Source organism: Stigmatopora nigra, chromosome 21 (assembly GCF_051989575.1).
Source record: "Stigmatopora nigra isolate UIUO_SnigA chromosome 21, RoL_Snig_1.1, whole genome shotgun sequence".
Classification (NCBI taxonomy): Eukaryota; Metazoa; Chordata; class Actinopteri; order Syngnathiformes; family Syngnathidae; genus Stigmatopora; species Stigmatopora nigra.
In genome coordinates, this window is record NC_135528.1 from 5,738,212 (window position 1) to 5,756,731 (window position 18,520).

Genomic DNA, 18,520 nt, shown 5'->3' on the forward strand with positions numbered 1-18,520 from the left:
ACTTGTTGAAAATCTCTCTTTATTATTGGATCTGTGGACAAATAGTCTTGTTTTGATCATTTTAAATGGAGTAAATCTTCAAACAGAGAGTTTAAAAGAGCAAGGCTTTCTCAAGAGTGAACACTGCAGTCGTTTGTGCCTTTCCATTCAAGAGGGATTTAGCCCTTTGTTGTGGGAGAAATAAAATTACTGAGGCCTTGTCCGTGGTAATGAAAGTGGCTTTTGAGGCCAGTTCAGTTCCACTGCAACAACACCGCCATTCCGGGTCAGGAAGACATAGTGAGGACAAGTAAACTCACTGTTTCTTTTTGTCTTTGGGCTCATCATTCACTTTTGTTGAGTGTAAACAAAGACCGGGAGGGGATTTCTTGGCCAGCTTTTTCTCATTTGACCCCTTCTTCACTTGATAAATGACATGATCTTGAGCACCGTTGTGTCAACATATTTACATTTATTGACACAACAACTGTAATATTTAAGTCGTTAGACTTTAATAATCCTGAAACTCAATACCAGCTTTCCCAAGACTATGTTTAATGATGAGTTTAGTGCTTAAAAATGGCTAAATAGCTGAGAATCTTTGATGAGTATACAAATATATTCAGTGTTCGCTATACTTCTCTAGTTGAGGGAGGAGGGCACAATTTCATCTTCCATTTACAGAGTTAGAATCTGAATGTTTAATCATTCTGAGCTCTTTGCTGGGAACTTGCATGAATTTTTCACAATGTGCTAGAAGGAAGGCATAAAAGCAGGCGAGTAAGAAACACAGTATAGCAAGGCGCAGTCAAAAGCGCTTGTTTGTCTTCTTTGTTTTGTTTTTTAATGGCACTGCTCATCATTCCGGCAATCTGCATTTCAGATTGTCAACTTTCTCAGCAAAATCAAGACGTATAAATCTAGTTTTGCACGACTTTGCCAGAAGCATTGCACTCTCTTTGATCCGAGAGATGTCTCAAACAATGTTAATGTCTTATTTTTCATTGGTCTGGGCAGAAAGACAACCTCCCTGAGCACACTGAGTACCATCATCATTGCTCGCTATGGGCAAACCAGTATTACACCTGCCATAATCAGGTGCATGTCAATGTTCCCTCGAATTTTTCATGTAAAACATGCTGTAAAACACAAAAAAACATGAGAGTGGACAGAGCTACTGTCACTGGCTGCCGCGTAAACGGCGCCATCATGGGGAGAGGGGTTAAAAAAAAGGTTTGGATTTTATTTACTGCGCGCCATATGATTGCTGCTGCGCAGAGAAGACGAGAGTAGTGCACAATTGTGCATGGACGCATCTTAGAGGGAACATTGGTCTCAAATCTCCTGTCAACATTTGACTTGTTCTCAGGGTGAGGATTTTGTCTAGAAACCAACGGGTTCATGGCCAGCAAGGTCGAGTGTTTTCTTCTGATTAACATAGACTCATATCATTTCAAATTGCGGTATGTAAACATTCTGTAAATATACATTGTGTATACGTGCAAGCAAACCTGTAATTACGTCTCCAGGGACCCGTGCTCGTAAACCCTGGGTGAACTTTGTGCAGCGACTGCAGCTTCTAATCAGCCAGCAACCCAATTCAAATGTCACAACTTGAATTCAGCCTCCCCGGCCGGCTGTGATGGACTTCACCCGCCGCGACATGATTGGTTGTAGGCGAAAAAAAGAGGCAGTTTTGACCGCTAGTGAATTAAAATCCATTTTTTTAACAAACGGGCGTATATGTGGAGTATATTTATGACCTTTGCGACAATTTGCTGGTACCTGGCGCAAGTTTTGCATCATGAGATTTAGCAGCCTGTCAAAAACTGTAATGCGAATATGAGAAAGCTTCGGAATATTGCTGAGGTATCAAAACATGGAGGAATGCACTCATACGTCAATTCATTTAATATAATAAAAGGATGCATCATTTAGTATAGCTAACGACGATGAACCGGTTCTTGATTAAAATATTAGACTACAGCATTCTGTTACTGGGATTGGTGTGGTTAAACTTGCGTGCATTTTGTTTCCCCTCAGCTGTTCTTTTCCTTTTTTTTCGGTGGCTGACCCCACAAATGGATTGTTTCGTAATGTCTAGTTGATTGCCAAAGAGACCGCTCATGTGAGAGAAAAACTCCTACCAATTTTCTATGTTTACAAGGAAGGACAAAGTGAGGTTTACCGCTTAGTGAACAAAAAAAACATTCAAGCGTTTAAACACCCGATTGGCAGATATTTTGGGAATTTGCAATGATTTCTTTACTTAAAACTGCCAAATATAGGTGGCCTTGTGTCTGTCAGAATTGAATACATTTAGTGGAGTCACCCATTTGATCACATTTCACGGTGTTGTTTCCAATTCAAATTTTCTCACGTTTTTATAGATCTTACTTTGTAAATTCTTGGTGAATTCCGTCTCCGTGGATACCATCATTTTCCTTTATTTGAAATTCAAGGAGGAGTACTGGAAATAGACAAAAAATGTATTCATATTGCTCACATGTAATTATAACATATTATGCAACTCTGAACAGAAAGGACTGCATTTTTAGAAGTGAGGAAAAACTGTTGAACGCTGAACTTCTGTTTTCTTCTGTTCATTACTCAGCATTTAGCCTCCTTGATTTGGCAACCCGTTCATTTTCCTCAACTCCCAGCCAGTTAATTTATTCTGCCCCTTTCCCTTTCTGTCGCACTAACCTTTCCCCCTTCTCTCTCTTTCTCTCTCTGCTTCTCTTCTCACTAATCACAGTGGGAAGCTGAGAAATTAACCGCCTGTTTCAATCAAGTGCAGCAAGACTCTGCCCTTCTATGTGACCCGCATAATAGACACACACAAACACACTACACAGCAATCCCACACTCGCTTAGCCAGAGATGTCCATGTCGCACACCAGACTGCCACTGATGAAAGGAAAATCTAGATTTAATCAAGAACTTTTATCCAAGCGCCATCTTTGTGTTCAATGACACCCGCAAACAACATAGCTTGGTTCATTCATCTTAAGGAAAGTGTTTGTGTATTTTGCACATTCCAATCATGTTTCGGTGACATTCCGAAATGGTGCTCGGACTTTTGGTCGCCGGTCTTTTGGTCACAAAATTATATTCATGAGACAGAGTTTCATATGTAAGAGAGAGAGAGTTCAATATCTAAGTACTGTTTAATATATAAGTACTATTGAAAACAGTAGATATTTAGATATTAGACTCTCTAATGAATATAATTTTGAGAGCTGGTTTCACCAGTACTTAGATATTAAACAGTACTTAGATATTAAACAGTACTTAGATATTAAACAGTACTTGGATATTAAGCAGTACTTAGATATTAAACTCTCTCTCTTAGATATTGAACTCTCTCATGAATATAATTTTGAGAGTTGGTTTCAACAGTAAACTCTCTGTCACCATTTGACCGTCGCCTAAACGACCGGCGACCAAAAGACCAGCGACCAAACGTCCGGTCACGTTCACAAATCCAGCGACATCAAATTGGTGAAAATACCTTATTTATAAAGAAAAGTATGGCCATTAAAATACTAGAAAACGAAACAATGATCCTCTCCGCATAAATACAAGCCATTAGATGGCTGATTGAGTAATATTGATGCCTGAAAGTGGAGTCCCTTTAACGATTTAGCACTACAAAATATGAAGCGAAATGTCAATAGGGACTTTTGCGGAGCTGTGTCATAATAATAAAAAAAAATACGAAGGGATATATGCCACGATGAGGAGCTAATAGCTGTGTCAACATACTGCAGTTGCCATGGAGACGAGAGGCTTTCAGTCGCCACGCTTACTTTTCCCAGTGACCCAATTTGCGTTCATCATCGTGGCATTGAAGTCCTACAAGAGCTCTTCACTGCACATTTTTGCTCGCCATTCAATGGCGGCCGTGTGTGATTTTTTTTCTTTTTTTATTCCAAGCGGCCTGAAGCACAATGGATATTTTAGGCAATTTGTAAAACTAAAAGTACCACCACGCTAGGTATTAGTCGCGGTTTAGTTAAAATTGCATTGAGGCAAAAAAAAAGAGAGGAGTGTGTTGAAGACTTTCATTAAAGCTTTTAGTAAGATAAGGATTTGCAACGTCTCTTAAATTGTTGTTGTTTGGAAAGACCTTCTAAATGCTTTTCTTTGTTCAAAACAACCAAATTGCAATTTGTTACAGATTATTTAGACATCCAATGGGATCATCTCGATCTTTCGTATTGGAAGTTTGTGTGTTTGTTTCAAAAGGAATCACAAAAATAGCTTTTTTTCCAATCGCACTCCCAACAAAATGCTATTTTTAGTTGTAAATATAAAATGAGATGACAGGTTAAAACAAATTTGCATTTTTCTCTTTTTTTCTTCTCAATTAACCCAAAATATTGCATTATTACAGTATGAGAATGCGCATTTAATGATTAAAAAAACATTTACCGCTTATTTAGCGTCATACCAAATGCCAACAAGCTTTCAATACATTCAAACTATTAAATTGTCACAAGATTGTTTTCTTTTTGTAAATCTCAAAAGCTGCAGATCGCCAAAAGTCTGGATTTTAAATCTGAAATGCCAGAAAAAAACAATTAAATTGACTTTCAACGATTAAAAAAAAACTCCCAACATATCTAAAAATAAAAACACAGACTCCTAAGGCATATTTCCTCTCACAGATGGCTTAAAAGACCTCCGGCTAACTTTTGCTTTAGGGGTCTTTTCATTTTCATCCCTGCCTTTCATCCTCCATCCCCTCAATGCTTTGGTTATGGCACAGTCACAAGTTGTAGTGTAACTCATCATGAACAGTGACCTCCATTATCTTCTAATCCGTCTTTAAATGTTTATGTCAGCTTTAAACATTCCATTTTAACATTTATTTTCAGAACATAACCACACCACCGATACAGAATGTTCAATTTGGACATCCAAACATAGATTTCTAAGGACTGTCTGGAAATGTTGACATATTCAGCTAAAAGTGCAGCTTTGTGCTAATAAGGTTCTCATATTAAAGACCTTTAAAAACCAAGTATGTCTCACAATGGTGAGCTTCTAAAGCTAATTCCGCTTAAACTGAATGAAAGAATGTTTTTTTCCATGTAATACAAGTCAAAATACAATAAAAAAAACTAATACAATCACTTCTTCAATGTGTTTCAGCATTAACAACAAGACTTGTTGTTTTTTTTCATTGCATGACCCAGAAAAATTAGCATCATTTAAGAAATCTCTTGAAAATCCTAAGAGTGTTTATCCTACTTTTGGCTATATTTCAGGTGCCCAATCCTACTGTGCGTTGATCCCTCGTACTGAAATCAGAATCGGTTAGAATCAACATGAGGAAAATAACCTTATTGTGGAAATGTTTTTGGCTGAATGGCATACTTTTATTGTCTGTGAATGTGTTTTTTTTGCCTGCAAATCCAGTCAGGAGAGGATGAGCAACATGTTGCACAAATCATGTTAAAATTCTTTAAATCTCAAAGCGATCTGGCAGATTCTCAAATGGAATCCTTGTGCTCTTCTTTAAGGTAATTGAATCTAGTCAACTGGATTTATAGCTGGATTTTTTTCCCCTCTCGCTGCGATAAACATTATGTAGTATATCTTGTTCAACTTTTTGCTTTAACTACCTTTTAGGCCCAAAATAAATCTACAGAAAGCATTTTATTTACTTGATGTGGTTTTGAAACTGAAAAAAAAAACAAATCCATGCCTTGACCTGTGATTTTATTGACTTTTTTTGTCAGGCTAGCCATTTTTAAAGTGAAGTCTACTTATTAGGTTTATTAGTCCATCAGTCTTTTGCATCAACCAATCAGCTTCCCTCATTTGTATCTTTGCCAGGCATTCTTTGTCATTTGGACAATTTATTTGTATTTAATCCCCCTGGTTTTTATGATCTTTTTCTGTTTAGCAACTTGTTGAAAGTCATACTTAGTCAATCAGCAACAATGTTTTGCATTGGGTGATGTTGTCAAGATTTTCTAGTTATTGCAGTTTTACAAGTTGTGGCAGAACAATCAAAAAAGTGTTGATTCTTTGGGCCATTTGCAGTTGTGCAAGTGTCCTTGCACTTGAAAATAACTTGTTAACCTGACAAAGTGCTTCTACTATTAAATCTTTTGTATGCCTATAGACAGAAACGTACAATACCAGTATTGGCGCATCAATAGTATTAGTTAGTACATATAGTATCGGAATGCCTTGTGTAGTCTATAAAATAACAATGTAGCAGTTTCTTGGTGACCTTTGTCACTTTCAGTTTGCACGTCTAATTAGTTTTATTCAATCCAAAGATACAAAAGTCCGTTTACTATTTGCTCGTTTGCGGTGGAACAATAAAAAAGGAACATTTTACAGTCTAGATTACAAGCCAACAAAGATTCCATTCAAAAGGGGATGACACATTTAGCAAAAGGCTGTTACAGTATGTTAAGAGTTCAAAGATAAGAACATTACATTTAATTTGCACGCTGCTGTGAATAAATACAAAGTTAAGGGGTTGAGGGAAGATAAAAGATCCAAAGCCCCCCCACATGCCTGTCTGGTTTTGTGTCCCTTCCATCCATCTAAACTTTGTGACCTTGACGGAATGCTCGCAGGGGCCGATTCCTTCCCGCTTTGAACAACACATTCCGTTTTAATTTTGCGAGGTCATTTGTCATTTGATAATGACAAAGTAAAGCCAAAGGCATTTCTTTGTCAAACTTGCGCTTGTGTATGAATGGTAAGAGGGCGTCAGAAGGTGAAAGTAGCGCTTTGAAGGCAGACGTGGATGTACGGAGTAAGATTTGGCTGCTTTTCCATCTGACAGACGGCAAAGAAATGTTTTTTCTGTATGGGAAGTGATTGTTGCCTCCAGTCAAATATTATGGGATAGGAAAACCGCGTGATGTAAACAACAAATACTGAAAGGATGCTAGTTAATGGGGCTATATCGTATATTTGGACTAGGATTGTTTTCCATATGTCTGGAAAGGAGATTTCATGTTTTAAAGTACAAAAAAATTACAGTTAAGGACAATTTTATTTCATTTGCTGGTAATTTAATGGGTTTTACACAGATTTTGGTGGAAATTGTCCTGATAGTTTGCATGTAGTAATGCAAATAGAACCTTATTAGTGTCTCGTCTGCTTGGCAATTATAACGTCAAAAGTTAGCTTTTTTGTTTTGTTGTTGTTGGCATCTGTAGAAAATAATTACTTAAAAGATACCTCTAAAAATAACTTTGTCGGGCTAATAAATCATTCCAGGAAAATAACTCTAATCTGAACATCTTGTTTTGTGAGTATTTTTGTCTTAAAGTTGCTGCAGGACCAGAAACCAAAAAATTGAAATTTCTCCCCTTTACAACTGGGATCACAAAAATCTCAAAAAACAGCTTTTATATAATCAAGAAAAATTCGAGTACAAAGTAAACACAGCAACAAACAGGCAGGGCCGAAACCCCCATTTTTCCACCAGCAACCTTTTTCTTGCAGGATTTAAAAAGAATAAAAACTCACACACGTAAAGACAATCATTTAAAATCCGTCCTGCTACACCCAGGAGAATTTGCAATACATACAGCAGCTTGTTTTTGTTCAAGATAGCATCGCATAATTAATTCAATCTCTCATGTTTTTCATTTTATGATCTCTCTGTGAATGTGCTGATATCTGGGTGTGTCCATCTCATAATTTGGTAATTCATAGAATGATTTCAATACAGCTCTTACATATATCTATGTGAATAGAATACAAGGTAAAAAAAAAACATACTATTTCATTGTGATCATCCACGCATATGGAGAGGCCTGTTGAATAAATCAAAAGAGGAAAACCTGAGTGAATGTATACCAAAACCCCCGGGAGAGGTTTTCATCCTGGAGATACGTGAGCGCCATTTGAAAAGCCGCATCCACACACAAGCCCCACATCCGCCTGGCTACGTGAGCGCCATGCCGAATTCATGGCGGTTGTCATGGTGCCCGCATAGCAACTGGGCTATACATGTAACGGACGTTGCCTCCGGTCAACGAGATGATGCGGGGTGGGGGGTGGTGCGGATGAGAGGCTAGGAGAGGTTACAACAAAAAAATAATATTAATAATCATAATGGAGATGGTTGGGAAAGCGTCAAAGAAGAAGATGCATTCAGTTTTCAAATGGAGGATGGGGAAAAAAAGAGAAATTCCCAGTTGACAGTATTCTGGCTTAATGTGGAAAGATGGCCAATAAAAGAGCACTCTCAGTAATTTATGATACTTTTATTTCTACGCTTTATTTCCATGACCAAAAATGGGAATTTGTTTTGCAAAAATGCTACTTTCAAATAGGTTTTATTTTTTTTTTTTTAAATTTCAGTACCAGACTGTGACCGGACGTTTGGTCGCGGGTCAAATGTACTTAGATATTAAACAGTACTTGGATATTAAACAGTACTTAGATATTAAACAGTACTTTGATATTAAACAGTACTTAGATATTAAACAGTACTTTGATATTAAACAGTACTTGAATATTAAACAGTACTTAGATATTAAACTGTCACCATTTGACCGGTGACCAAAAAACCGGCGACCAAACGTCCAAGCACCGACTCGGGGACCTGTTCCCTTCAGACCCCTATTACACCATGTAAAACCTGCATCAAACATATCTCAAGTCCACTATTCGACTTAATTAGACTTCCTATCTTTAAAAGCACGGTTAGTTGATCCTAAAAAAAATGCCACTTCCTCACTTTTGTCGTCTGAGTGCCTGCAGAAGAGTTCATGGGTAATAGATGCGCCAAGTCTTATTTTGGGAGCCCAATTTAACGACTGGGCTTCACACATCACCTGGCAAAGATAGAAGGGGGGGGGGGGTAGAGCTAGAGTACAAACAGAGCAGAGAAGTACACAAAGATGTCGAGCTGGCTACCCGAGGCTCTTCCTTCTACAAAGTCATGAGGAGGCGCTGGAGGAGGGGAAGCGCCGTGCGTACACGTGAAAACGCCGGCTCTTGTGCATGAATATTTTAGTTTGCTGGAAAACGTGCAACGCCGCCACTGCCGCTGCCCACCCCTCCTACCCAACTGAAAAAGGAAAAAAAACTAAACTCTTAGCACTGAGCCAGCTCTATAAATGATAGAGAAAGAGCAGGAACCATTGGGGGTGGGATGTTGGGGGGGGGGGTTTGGCTTGCAAATAGAGAGTGGAGATAGAGCGTCTGACAGCCTGGAAACTCATCAAGTGGAATAAAAGTGGAGGGTGGGAGAGGACATGGCGGGAAATAGAATCGTCAGGGTAAAGTGACAGCTCAGCTAGTGGTGAGGAATAAAGAATTGAGGGAGTTCGATTCCTATTTTGCTGCCTCATCTTGCAATTAAAAGATTCCCCCCGACGAAGCGTTGTTGTTACGAGCGATGGGCTATTTTTGGGCATGTTCCCAAGTGGCTAACCAACCGTGTGGTAACCACTGGGCTGTGATTTATAGTGGTGTTGCTATTAATGAGAAGATAGAGTCCCCTTTTCAGGTGTCGTTTCAGTTCACCTTTCGGTAAATATGCTCCGCAGTTTAAAGGAAGCTTTGGGAGTTGTTGTCTCGATAAGAATAGGCCTGTAAATTCCACTGTTGTTAAATAATGTGCTTTGTTTGTCCTTATATTTGCAGTTTTGGAAAGTAGACTCATTTCAGATGAGGCTTGCTTGGTTGGTGCTCAAAAATAATCAGTTATGATTATAAAATATCCACTATCATAGTATTTTGAAGTTTTTTTACTAGTTTAAACCGATTGTATCAGTATATTATATTTTACCTTACTGTCAGCATATTCCTTTTTTTACATGGCACTGCATGTAACCTGTAAAAACTGACTGATAAGTTCCTGTCTACAGTTGACGGACTTTTACCTTGTAATCTCTACAATATTTTCATTTCTTGATAAATGAATAACCCTCCAATGACTTAAGCAGTATGTAAACAGGACAAGGATTGTATATTTCAAACCACGGATGCTGTTTATGAGTTTTCACAATGATAAATGTTCTTCTGAATCCATCCTGGAATCTATTTAGTTTTTCTTTTTGCCATGTTTTCATCTATTATTTTTTTTATATGGACGTCACCCTTTTGTTAGCCTTCAAAACCGTCAATCAAAGTACAATAAATGCACTTTGAATTTCCGCCAGAATTGCCAGTTTGCAGTCATCTTCAAACGCCACCTCACTCGTCGACATCCTTAAAAAAAAAAACACATGGCGCTCGTCAGTATGTCGGATAAATGTTCCAAGGCTTTTGGAGTTGGAGTGAGCGTACGGGCCCACACATGTGGGAGTTGATGATGCAAGCTTGTGAAACATGTGGCCGCCTGCGATAAACGCTTAAAAAAAAATGCCAACGGGTTCTTCAGCATCCGCAACTGTCAATGAGATGAGAGGATTTTGGAGTGTGTTGCGCATGGCGAATCCGCTTGGATCTCATACAGAGTCACCTGACGTGGGTCAAAGGTCAAGCAGAAGTAATTTGGTTTTTAAGAGTGATATTTTGAGGGAAAAAATGACTTTCAGCTCAGTTTTTATCCCGACACATGTTCTGAGGCGTGTAAAAACGTGCCGGGAAAACCTCCACCTTCCACCCTGTTGCGTCTCTCGCTCCATTTGCACTCATCAGAAGATAATGACATCATTAGCACACATTAACGTGTCCTTGTTATCTTACATTCGTGGCTCGAGAGTAGCGATGTGGAAGTGTGCTGTATGTGAGATGTCGACGGGGACAGAGTGTGAATGTGTAGCTTTTCGGTGAAGGCAATTTATTGGTGTCTGATGGCGAGGTGTGCGGTTGTCGGTTCGCATATGGCCGACCGCCTCAAATACTTTATCATGCCCTTTAATATGCAGATTTTTCAAAACAAAACACGGCTTTAATCAAGTGACAAATGTCAAGTGGTCAATGTTGTATGATAAATCTCACCAAAATCATGTTTTTCAGGACTCTAAATTAGATTTTTGAACTTATTGACAAGGTTTTATTATTTTCTTAGTATGGTACTTATAAATATTGTGCAATTGTTGTACTGTCACCAGGACGATAGTGTAAATTGCAAGCTGCCTCACTGGATTAGTCTACAGTTGTGGACATGGGAATTGTTGTCTCATGAAATGTCATGTCATTAGTTTGTGCTTTCTGCCATTCATGTGCATTAATCTCAGCATGTCGCATGGGTTTAGCAGGATGTATGTGTGTGTGTGTGTGTGGTAGTTGAATTGAGCTCGTCACTGTAAAGCCCTTCACATCATTTCTGGATTCGCCGTCATCAGTTTTCCTTCAATTGGCATCTAAACCAATCAGAATCATTTCCAAACACAGGCTCTGCTAACCTGATTTGTCTTCTGCTCTCTTAATTATAGCGTCTACCAGACCAGATTATTATTATTATTATTAATTTGAATTTCAGAATGCCACTGTACTGTAATTCAACACCTGCAGCAAAACTGGAACATCCCGTTTCTCGATTTAGGAGAGCTGAATGACTTATTTTTAGCTTCTGCAGCTCATTTATCATGCAATGGGCTAGTTATTTATATAAAAAAACCTACATCTATTAGGATAATCCCATTAGCAACTCCTAATGCAGTCAGTGTATTGGATTGAAATCATCCAATTTTAAATGCCATATATCCTCACTAATAGTCTAATTTGACCAAAAAAAAAACAAATCCTAACCCTTATTTCTCCCCGATCATATTTGCTACAACACTTTAACTCCACAACAACATTTTTCAACCCATCATTGGGATTAAAAACATTCTCAGTGAAATAGTTGCAGTATTAAAAAAAAGTAGGAGGAAATATGCCTCCCTTTCAATATACCCTGACCCCGCCTTAATATCTCCTCCCTGATTTGTGAGACTTTGGAAATGAGTTTGGATGAAAATTCCCAGTCTAATCCAGAGTCTACATCTGTCAGCCCACCCTCTCCAAAAGCGACCACTGCTTAGCCAGTAAACAGGTGCATTTTGATGTCTGGGTCAATCTCCGGGCCACTTTTTCCCCGCATCCTACTGTCTCCTGGCAAAGTCCATCTCCCACATTCTCTTTACGCCCCCCACACCCAGTCCCATCCTTGTTCTCTCCCCCCCCATCCCGATTATGTGTGGGTAATGAGAGGTCTAGACATGCTTGATTAGGATTAAGACCTGGGAAGGCAGGCACGACGAGGTCACGCAGCGAGAAGCCGCTTTACTTCGGACACGAGCTGCTGTGAAAATGGGATGCGCACCAAAATGGTTCTGGCCAGAGGTTTTTCAAGAACATTTAAGGGGTCACCAAGAGGGAAAAGGAGGAGAGACCTAGAGGGGGTGAATGTGCAAAGTAGTCACACTCAGTCTGCTTAGTTGGGGATCAGCATTTTGACAAACTAGCCCATAGCGCTTTGCTAGTTTTTTTGTGTTTATGTGTGTGTGTGTGTGTGTGTGGCTTAACAATATCAAAGAGGATAAAATCATATTTTCAAGCAGAAAAATGTTGAAAATGTTACTACTTTTTTTTTTTTAAAGAGCTTACTCTGGCATATTTTATGACTCCCCTTTACGAAGCCAAAAAATAGGATTTTTCAAATGACGTGGCTGAGTAAGGATAGTAAAAAATAATTGAGAAAATTAATTTTAATAGGATGTATAGATGAGAAAACGCTGAATATTTCTGTGTTTTAAAGAATTACTGTTAGAAAGTTTTATATGTTAATTAAATGATAGGTTTTTACAATTAAGACTTATTGGAACTATTGGAACTGCGCAATAATTTATGTCAAAGTTTGCCTCTGCATAGTTGAAACCCATGGTGTGATCTAAGGTAAGAGGGATGGAAAGTGGGTCAGAGGAGGAAGTGCTGAAAAAGATGATTCCGGGGACAGACAAGTTCAAACTGAAGGCAAAATCACCATAACATGACGCAAGTGAGTTAGAAAAAAGCGAGTACCCGACACAGAAGCATCTCAGCTTCCATTAACATCAGATCGAAAACATCTTACTTTCATGTCTCTCCACTCGACAAGCAATCAATAACTTCATCTTCATCTGAGAATATTAAACCCAGATTTTTATGCAAGCACACTAGTGCCTTCCAAACAATTCCTTGTTGACAACAATTGTGGGACTTTAAACTCCATTTTCAAAAGCAATTTATTTTGTATTTTTTGGCATTTGCCGTCAAGTGTGTTGGTGTGATCCCACACAGCAATTGGCCAAACTTACTGTTCTTCTTCTCCTCCCACTGATGCACATATACTTGATCCTCATTGTGGTGCATGAAGCAAAACGAGAAGCTACGACGCAAAACCTTTGGATAACACCTCAGCCCATCCAGTAAATATGCAAGCAGGCTTCAAGCACGTCTCGTGAAACATTCATGTAGCGCCACTTTTGCTTTCGTCACAATCTCCCGCACTGGTTTCCACGCCGCACTCCCACGTGCACTTTTGCTTCAGATTTCTTCCCACCCTCACAATTTGCTTGCTTCTCTCAAAAACAAACACTTGTTTTTTTTATTTTATTTGGATTAGATACTTTTATTCGTCCCGTTTTCGGTAAATTTGGTTGTCAGAGTAGCAGGCGAGAGTACAGACACAGAAAAAGACATTATAGACCTAAATAGATAGTTCATAAGTAAGTTAATAAATAAATACATGAATAAATATATAAATAAATACATACACATATATAAGTACATATATACATACACATAGATGTACATGCATGCATACGGTCGGTCCTAACACAGCCATTTTTTTTGTTAAGGAGCCTTTTTTAGGGTATTCAATCCCGGTCTTTGGCCTTTTTGTGTGTGTGTGTGTGTCGGTTAAAAGTTATATATCAGAGCTCATTAAACCTCGCAGGTATACCCAATGAAATGCCACTTTTTTCTTGTTTTTTGTAGCCCGGGGGGATATGCAATTATAGCGTCTCTGCATGTTCCATATGGTCCGCATTACATATCACAAACAACCCGTCTTTTAAATCCGAAGCGGGCCAATATGGATTCAATATTTCAACCGTTGTACCCGCATTTTACGAGCCAGAGAAATTTACGCTCTCCCTCGTGTTCCATGTGATACACTTGCCTTCCTTGCGGGGAAAAAAAATCCTGCCAAAGAAAAAGGCCCCGTGATTCCAGGAATGTTTACCGGCGTCTACATTGTGTAGCAGCTGTGTGATAACAAATAGCAATTGGCACCCAAAGCACTGAAAATGTTTACCTTATTGGGCCCACCACGCCCCATGCAAAATGGCGATTCATTAACATTCTCCTCACGGCTGCTTGGCGCTCGGGTGCCGTCGAGTTGTATCCCAACGGGCTTTTCATTGAGACGGGGAGTCAATTAGTTTATCAGATCCCAATTCCTTCATTGATGTTGCCTCCTCTTGGCCCTTGGGGGGAGTTGAGTCTGAAACGGGACCAACTTAGTACGCAAGTTAAGGCAATGTGTGGATTCGCAAGCCAATGCCAGATAAACAAGACCTATTGATTGAGTATAATTTGAACCAGCGGGTACGCTAATGATATTAAGGAACAGGAGTTGTTTGTGCAAAGTGCCGGAACGATGACTTATGCGTTACGTGGAAAAGTAGATCGGTCTCCTGTGTATTTCCTTCCAATGAATTGTCTAGGTGAAGAAGTCGTTGACGATCGCGTGGTCTGATAACGCCACGCGCTGAATTCCGATCATTCCTGAACTATTCTAGAATTGCTCATCAGCACTTTGTCGTTGTAAATCGCCATTGGTTATGTTAAGACTAAGATAGTTGTTATTTTGCCATTTTGTTGTTGTAAAAGTTGCTTCCACAATTGCTTTTATGGTGATCATATTTTAATCCTGGAATTGTACAGTACTGTGTTTTTACTTTAGTTGTTTTCCTTTAGGAACTGTTATATTTTCTTAGTCAAAGCATTGGCAGTCAACCAGGGCCCTGAATAAGATTAGCTGAGGTTTATTTTGTTGAGATTGAAAATAAAAGTGCATCGCATAGTGTAAACTTTAAGAAAAAAACACAAAGAACAGCAAAAAAGAAATATCCCAATCCCTTGACCATATTGCATTTTAGTGCTAATTCCTTTACTATACCTGAGCTCAATCAAGGAAACAACATTACTAAACCTATAGATTAAAACCATGTCTTTTTACATGCCTATTAAAGGATGGAATCTTTCAAGGATTATGTCAAAATTAATGATCAAGACTCACACAGATCTATAAGTATTGAAATTGTACAATAAAAAAATAAGAAAGCATATGATCGAATGGAAAACAGTAGTCGAAACTCGTTGTCTTTATCATGTGACAAGTCGCAATATAAAAATAAAAGTGGGTCAGAGCCGGAAGTGTCGTAAAATATGATTCCAGAGAGATTTTATTGTACAAGTCAAATCTGGTTATATTACATTCACACGTTTAGACTCAATAACAAAGCATAGGGATTGAAAATGAATTGTTAATCATCTGAAAATATTAAAACTGTATTTCAGTACCCCTCGAGGTGATAGCCAGACTTTAAAAATACAAAATCTACCTGGCTTAAACCCAGACGCCGGTATTACAAAAGTACAGTGTAGCGCCAACGTTTATGTCTGCCACTCAAGCAGCCATTTGCATGGAATTAGGTCAACACACAACACCCCTCCTTTTCTCCTTTCTCTGCCTTTACTGACTGCCAACACATCTCACTGTCCATCTATCATTTCTTTTTACAGTAATTTCTATAATAGCAAATCCGAAAAGAGAGCACGACACACAAATTAAAACAGCCGGCGAGGAATCATTTTGGCGTCCTGCCACAATCTGTTTTGGAAAAATGTTCATTTTTGGCAGAGTAATTATTCCATGTGGCATACTTAGTCGTTGACTCCAGGCAAAGATATGTCTTTTTTTTTTTTAAGTAATGCTCAAAGGATGGTAGAACTGTGGTGCAGCCATTTTGCCACATCTCGCTCTATTTGCAGCCTCATTTTGGGCACCTAGTCTCCAAACCCCCCCCCCATCTCCCATCCATGTGCCAGCCCAGAGGGTGTGCCAGGGGGGGTGCAAGCACATTTGTGCGTTCATGCCCATTGCCGATGATGCCAATGTTAGCGTTTTTAGGCCGGATAGGCGCTATTTCTTAAGCAAATTCTGCAACATTCCTCGTAAAAACCTGTCGGTTTTACATATTCTGTTGTGGGATTTCTAGAAAATCAAAAAACTGCTCAGAAAAAAGTGTTACATGACAAAAATGGTGTTTTTTCACAATACTTGACAAAGCAAATTCTTCATAACCACAATTGTAAGATTATAAAAACACAATCAAATATAAATACTTAGTTTTGGTAAGTACTAGTACTCATATTTAAGTACAAAGCCTTACTGTAAACCAAAGCAGTTTTTTTAATAATATCTTTTAACAATGATATTCATATGGTATAGTATAACCTAATCATGTGATGCTGTTTTTGTCTATGGATGTAATTGCTTTTATTTTGCATTGTTTTACCTTGAAATGAGAATGTATTCTCACTTGCCTTACCTCGATGAAAAACAGTTTAATGAACATCAACTCTGTCATGTGTGAATATAAACGGTAATGTTTTAATTGCTGTTGTTGTTTAGGACTATTATACAAATAATAATTCACAGATGAACAAATGTAAAAGTGAAAGAGCTTTGGAGGGCGCCCTTATATTTAGCTACAGAGTAAAAAATCAGCTTTTCATTTTTATATTCTGTTTTTTTTCTTGCCAGAAACCCGAATCCAATCTTTGGTTTTCAGTCTAAACCTCACTTAAAAGTAGTGTTTAATATATTCCTCTTTTATTTTGGCAATATAGGCATTTAATATCCCTTATAACTCTCCCCAACGAGTCATGCTAGTCGCTTTACAGTAATTCGCAAGGTTATAAGAGGTTAAAGACCTCTTACCGTGATCCTTCACCATTTCAGTTTCTAAACGGTTACTCAATCCAACTCTCCCCAAAATAAATTTCCAAGAACTAGAAGCAAAACGTCGTGAAAGTCCTTTTAAACTTCCTGTACAGACTTTCCATGACTTCCTCTGTCGCTTGACCTCTACTAACACTGCGATGAGACAGACAAGACATACAATAGCAAATGAATAATCACCATTTTTTTACAATAAGAGGATATAAAAACCCATCTCCCTCATTAGGAGACTTGGTAGTCCAGTTAAAAGCCTGATTAATTGGCGTGCATCAGCGCGAGTCTGTTTCACGAGGCCACGCGAAGCCAGTGGCGGCTGCAAACATTAGTGGGTCAGTATGCCATCAAAGCATTCATCAGCACTTCTCCTCTCTCGACTCGCCTCTGACTCACTCCTGTCCGTTGATGCCTCACTCGCCATATTTTGTCAAGTGGGCACCGTGTAGTGTTACTCACCGGAGCCCCGAATGAGCCGGGATTAAGCGAAGGGGTGAAAAAAAAAAAGCCAATTGGGCAGGTCGCTCTCATGCTTTTCATTCAGGATTTGACTGACTTTTGAAATTTTGGAAAGTATACAAACGTGGATTGAACCAAGGTACCATAGGCAGGGACGGGATGATATACTATACGCTTCTTCGTTAAGTTCCTTTCCTTAACGGCTCTTAATTATAAAGCTTCAAGAAATAAACAGCAATTCGCTTAAAGTGTGTGATTCAGAGGGCATTAGATGTTTTTTATTTTTGCTATGAGGATGAAAGATTTGAGAACAGTCGGCTTATAGTCAATAATAATGTTAGGGAGTACAAGTACAGCGTACAAACCGGATGTTTGGTCGCCGGTCTTTTGGTCCCTTTTGGTCGCGGGTCAAATGTACTTAGAGATTAAACAGTACTTAGATATTAAACTCTCTCTCTTAGATATTAAACTCTCATGAATATAGTTTTGAGCTCTGGCTTCAACAATAAACTCTTTATCATCATTTGACCGGCGACCAAAAGACCGGCGACCAAACGTCCGAGCACCCAAATACAGGATACTGAATTGTTCTTTTGTGTTTTAGTTGTCTTGCTAATTCAAAATAAGCAATTATGGCATTTTTGGTTTCCTGATACAGCCGTTACACATTGCTACAAATGAAAATTGTTGTTTTCACCTTATAGATTTAATTCCATTCGAAATAACTCTGCCGTTAACATTTATCATAGACTTATTGGCAAATGATCTGCTTTTTAATCCATCTGCGATAGCCATTCTAGTACAGTTTGTTTGTGCTATAACAAGCCACCGCCAACTGTCAGCCAACATGCCACCACATTTCGCCAAAACAAATCTCATGCCAACCTCTCATCACTTTCAGCTTCCTATAAATACCTTCCCTGTATTTTTTGTAATTAACCACTAACTAGAAACCCGAAAATCATTGTTACCTTCAGAGTACTTGATGAGAAAAACAATAAGTCAATCAGAGCCACAGATATCTATTTAAATCCTACTCAATACATTATTATTTTTCCTTATGTGCTGTCCTTTGACATTTTTAAAAGTGGAGGAGGAAAAAAAAGAGAAAGGGGAGGCGGTAGATGCCTTGTTCATTTCTGCTGAATG